Source organism: Epinephelus lanceolatus, chromosome 2 (genome assembly GCF_041903045.1).
Source record: "Epinephelus lanceolatus isolate andai-2023 chromosome 2, ASM4190304v1, whole genome shotgun sequence".
NCBI lineage: Eukaryota > Metazoa > Chordata > Actinopteri > Perciformes > Serranidae > Epinephelus > Epinephelus lanceolatus.
Window position 1 is genome coordinate 50,055,005 of NC_135735.1, and position 6,004 is coordinate 50,061,008.

The 6,004-nt window shown below is 40.0% G+C and overlaps 1 protein-coding gene across 3 annotated transcripts in view; it reads left to right on the forward strand.

The window, feature by feature from the left end:
* Positions 1–3,013: 3,013 nt before the first annotated feature.
* Positions 3,014–6,004, forward strand: part of c1qtnf4 (C1q and TNF related 4) — a 147,766-nt gene continuing 144,775 nt past the window's right edge. For 2 of the 3 annotated variants that reach the window (XM_078162336.1, XM_078162334.1), the window contains exon 1: positions 3,014–3,376. The gene's annotated coding sequence lies outside the window, so the exon portion shown is untranslated. The remainder of the gene's footprint in view (positions 3,377–6,004) is intronic. The other variant, XM_078162343.1, reaches the window with a different exon arrangement.

The window sequence follows — 6,004 nt, forward strand, 5'->3', positions numbered from 1 at the left end:
AACCTGATCTTCACCTTCTTAAGTAGAGATGTGACGGCCTCCTGAGAAATCACAATATCATCTAAAGGCTCAAGAGTTTTTACATGCCAAGATCTTTCCAGAAAGGTCACAATTCTCAAAGTGGGAAAAGAAGGAATTGAAGGTATTAGGCAGAACAGAATCATCCACCCCACTAACACTAATGAATTTCCTGGTCTTGTTAGCATAATGGTTGATGGAGGCCATGTTCTTAATCCCCTGCCTAGCAGCCCAAAGTTTACCACGACTATACTACACTTCGATCTTCTCCTTGTATTTTTGTTTCGCCCTTTTAATTTTAATCCATACCACTCTAGAAACAGCCTTTTTCTCTTGGTAATTACCAACAAAATAGACCTGTTTCTTTTTGTTAATGACTGATTTGAGCTCTTTTGTGATCCAAGGTTTGTTATTTGGAAAAATAACAACTTCTTTGGTCAGAATAATTGAGTCTACATAGAGAACAATGTACATGAAATAGTGTCACAGAGCTCATCAATGTTGTCCCCACATGCATCATGAAAACATTGCCAGTCTGTGCAGTCCAAACAGGCTTGAAGAGAGGAGGCGCTGTCCTCTGACCAACACCTTACAACTTTTTCCTCCTGGCGAGAGCTGCCTGAAAGAAGGTATACACCGCGGCAGGAGATACACACTGTTATGGTATGATGAACCAAGGCAGGGAAGAGACAGTGATGCATAAGCACCGCTCACTGAACCATAGCAGAGCCATGACTAACATCCAAACCACTCACTCACAACACACTTTAAAACAATAAAGACGATAAAAACAATAAAAGTATCCTTGGGCAAGATACTTAACCCCAAATTACTCCGGTTGGCTGTTCCATCGTTGTATGACAAAGTGTGTGAAGGGGGGAATGTGATACAGTATGTACTGTAGTGTAAAAGTGCTTTGAGTTGTCAGACAACTTAAAAGGCACTATCCAAGTGCAATCCATTTACCATTTACCATCAAGAGCAATTTGGGGTTCTTGCTATGGGATACTTCAACATGCTGACAGGAGGAGCCAGGGATCAAACTGTTGATCTCCTGATTAGTGGACGACCCAGTCTACCTCCAAGCCACAGCCACCCCAAACCACATTGGTTCAGGTTTGGGAACAAGCTTGGTCATACTTAACCCTTTAGAAACAGATCCCACAGACGGCCACAGGAGATTGTTGTTTGCATGATTCTGTTTAAGTAGGTCTAAAATAAGAAACATATTAGCTAGAGCATTTATTGTTTATTGCAGCAGAAAGCTGAGGCTTCTGTCTTTTCTGTCATCACATCTTGACCTGGTATTTCACCACATAATTGCCCAGAATTTTCTTCGGGAATTTCTCTGTAATGGCCGCAGGAGATTGTTGTTAGCATAATCCTGTATGTATCAATCTCTTATTTTCCATGTCATCACATAGTACATAAGTAACGATATCATTTTGCTACATTATGTGTGGTGCAAAACCATGCGAAAACACATGGCAGCACCAGAGGAATGAATGATGAATCTATCACAACACCCTTTCACTCTGCTTATAAAAATTATCATATCTCAAAAAATAATGTACTTAATTCAAATAACTTATGAAGTGTTGAGAAATATTTTGTTTATTTTTCTGCATTTTAAAATATTTTGGATCTTTTTTTATGTTTTTATTTTGTAAAATCTGATTTAAAAAAAGTCAAAGTCATTTTTTCATTAACACAATTTCAATACTTATATCAATTATTAGAGTTAACTGACTTGCATAAACTTCGGTTGTACAGATGTTGGGGATATGAAGCATATGAAGATACTCCAAGAAATGACATCACAATAAGCAAAAATACCAATGTAGGCACTGGCAGACCATTTCCATTGCAAAGTCAGGGGTTACAAGAAACCAAGGAAACTAAAACTAAAAACTAAAGAAAACAATGACGTTGTGGTTCTCTAATATAGGTGTCCGAATTCCTACAGCTGTTAGTCGCTTAAAATAAACATTTATCACTTTTGGACATTTTCTGGAAAAACGGAGGCTATCATTTTTGTTTGGAGCATATGCTGGTCTCTAAATATTACAAGCAACTTGAATGTTTCAAACATGAAAAAATAGCCTGAAAAACGGTTCAAAATCTCAGAAAACCAGCTTTCACATAAACATGTAAGATAAGAAGTAAATAGGCATTTTAGTCATAAGCCCATCATCAACACAACAGTTTATCTTGGTGAACTGACACCACTCACATTTCAACATTACAGATTTTTCATTTGGTATTTTTTTCTAATCCCTGCTAACTTTCCAATGTGTTTGTGGTTCTATGTGAATATCTGAGGAGGGTAAACAGAACGCTCTGTCAGTGCGGATATGTCCTGAGCTTTTGTTGGCTTCACACTTCATTACCTTCCCCGGTCACAGCAGAAGCATGTTGCCAGCCTGCCCATTAGACCTGTTTAGCCTCATTGCGCTTCCCACTCTTTTAATTCTATTTCTGTGTGTTGGCCAAAACACAAAGAGCGCGGCAGTTTACTGAGAAGCGTCCAAGATGCTCAGATGCAACAGAGCGCAGCAGCCTGCCAAACGCCGGCCAAGAAAAGCAAAAGCACAGTAGGGATTTAGTCAAGTGCTCATTTAAATATGAGCGAGCAACAGACTGTGGAATTTGAATGAGATTATAAAGGGAGACGGGGTAGGATGACTTTCAATTTGAGAGCATTACATGTATTCCCCCCCACCCGCCCCAGAGGTGAGATAATGACTCCCAACAATGAGCAGGAGGGAGGAAGTTGGCAGCGCTGTCGCCACATAGTGAAGCCCAATGATTATGGTTCGGCTGTTCCTCCCCTTCTATTTATTTGTGTACACACACAAACACGTGAACCCTCACTAGCGAACACTTGTGTTTATGCATGCGCACTCACACATACACTAATATAACAGAGCATTTCACCAGCAGCTCCACTGCAGTGGTACGCATTGCACCTCCAAAACCTCATCAGATCACAACCCCCTTTAGTAGCTACATATATATTTATATAGCCTAGTGCGTGTAGGTGGTGACAGTGGGATGGGGTGGGGGAGGGTTGTCTTATGCAGCTTCAAAGACAGCAGCAGGTTGAGGGAAGACATCCAGGAGGGAGAAAGAGGCAGATGGAGAAAAAAAACAGCGAGTGACGGAAAAAAAAAGAGCAAGGAGGGCGCGTGAGGAGGGTGGGAGAGAGCAGACTGAGAGAGAGGGGAGGTGGGAGTAGAGAGAGAGAGGAGAGAGAGAATAAAGACGGAAGGGAGGTTTATCCAACCGCGCTGGAGAGACAGAAGTTTCCGCTCTGTGCTTCACATACAAGGAGAGAAGATACCAAACATACATACAGGTGAGAAGACTCTTCGTCTCTATATACGGTGTTTTTTAGCCTTTCTGCACGGTGTAATATGATGCTGACATTCAGGTGTGAAGGTGAATGCAGTGCAAGAGCGATGAACTTGGTGCTTAGCCTCAAGTTGTGAGTGTGCAGGCATGCTGCGTAAACACCAAAGCATCAGCAGGGGGTTTTGTTGCGGCCTGAGACACAAATGTCAAGAAAAGACAAAGAGTCCAGAATGTGCCGTGTTTATCCCAGTGCAAGAGCATAATTTTCCACATGAACTCTTAACACAAAGATGGGGTGTAAGTGTTTGCTGTAATATTAATGGATGCTTTCCGTAAGTGTGGTGTGTGAGAGCTAGTGGAAAAGCGCTATGTTGAGTGTGTGTGTGTGTGTGTGTGTGTGTGTGTATGTATGTGTACGTTCAGCAGTCGTGCTGCGTCTGAGCAGCATGCATTATTTATCTGCACTGATCTCTAGAACCAGTGATACCTCCACTGGGGGCAGAGGGAGGAATGTATATACTGTAATGTGTCAATATGATATGTGATAGCTGAAGTGATAGCATGTGCTGTGTTTGAGGAGAGCAAAGGGAAAACCTGCATCTTTTACATGTTGCAGCTGTGCCACACTTGCTTTGTCTTGTTTGGAACATCCTGGCACGGTGGGTTGCAGCGCACACATGGATGTCGTGTGGTTTATTTATCTGTAATTATCTGTGGTGGAGATAGTGGAGAGCCCCACGGCAGCAGAAGATGGTGAATAACGCTGGCTGATGAGATCTCTCTTATCTTAGATGGCTTTCCCACACACTGAGGAGGTTGAATCCTTTTGTCTGCAGATACAGCATCTTAATCTACATCAGTGTAACACACGGCTGCTGCAGGCAACACATTCATCATCTGACTCAGTGTGTGCAGATTACCCATTTTTGAAGGGGCATACGTTTATGTTATTTACAGCATCTCTGTGTGTGTGTTTGTGTGTGTGCATCCAGCTGCTGCTATCCTGCTTTATTGGAGTCTGAAGGTAGCTCCTGATGTGAAGAGCAAACAAAGAAAGCAGCAGCTATAAGACAGTTATTTTGGCCTATATCTAGATGGCACAATATTACACACACCCTCTTTCAGCACATACGCACTATAATAACAAGTAAATAAATGATCCACTGAAAAACACTGCCAGAAGGCGTAGAAGGTGGTTCTGAAAAGTTTGGAGTCTGCTGCTTTAAGGATGATTAAAGGGATTCCAATGGTAAAAAGGAAAATCAAAACATTTATAAAAATGTGTTACTCCTGCGGTGTTCTTTGCTGTTCGTATTTTTTTCTTTTTTTTTTCTGTCAAAGCACAACTAAATACACAACTCGTGTCACTATTTGAGCTGGCTGAGTAATTAAATTTTATTTTTAATTACAATTTTGGCTTCCAACAAATTTGAAAACAAGATATCCAGATAAAAAACAATTACTGTGCCACATTCTGTTTGACAATGATGCATTGTCTTGTCTTGTGTTACAAATCAAGTGCACTCCTTTTCGTTACTGTGGTGCACTTTGGCACTCCCCTAAAAGCCCAAAGTCACTCTCATTCAGCCTGTGGCATGTTTAGTTAACCTCAAGCCTGTTCTTTAGTTTATTTATAGCTGAAATTCAAGACATTTTTTTCTTTTAAGAACCTTAAAACTTTTGAAAAGAGAAGCTATTTTATTTAAAGTTCAATAAAAACACAACATTTCCAGTCAGTGAGTTATCGTGTTAAATACTCATAGTTTCAACACTGACCAAAATAATCATGATTATAATTTTTGCCATGATCGAGCAGCCCTATTACTGGTGCAGTCTTTAACCTTATTCATGTGGGTCTAGTATGAGGACCTCAAGGAATCTGTAATAGTTGCAGAGGTCTTCTGTGATCTTAGTCCTGTGTGAATCTGCCATGACCATATTTTGCCAAACACAGTGGTCATGTGATAACATCAGTCCCGTGTGAATCAGCAATTCGTGATTTGGGGTGGTATTTAAGGTTTTGTTTTCTCTTAGTCTCTCTTCTGTCTCTTTCCCAGTTGAGAATTATGGAGGTTGTGTTGGCAATAAATTAATGTTTTGACAGCATTTTGGGTGGAGTGGGCTCACATTACTACACAGCATGGAGACCCATTCATAGAAAGAGCAAGACCAAACCTTTAAAAGAGCAAAATTTTGAGAGATGATGAGATGGATAACGTGATGATTGCTTTCATTTATCAATCTAATGTACAAACCAGTGCAGTGAAGTGGACAATCGAACTCCAGCGGAGAATATTTAGAATAACTTATTTCTACATCCATGATATGTTCTGACCTATAGTCTACATATTTTAACAATAGGGCTGTCAAACCATTATTTTTTTCATGATTGATCAACAAATTTCAATAGTTAATTGCGATTAATCACACTTTTTATTGCAAGTTAAAAAATTACATAATTTAACATTTCAAAACAGTTTTAAGTGCATATTAACAGAAGCAAGTCTTACCAGAGTGATTTGATTGAGAATCAAATGAAATCAAATGAATACAAAGACATTTAACTTATGATCTTGACTTTTAGATTTATTTATTTCAAATCAGTGCTACACTGCTACAACTAGGGATGTCG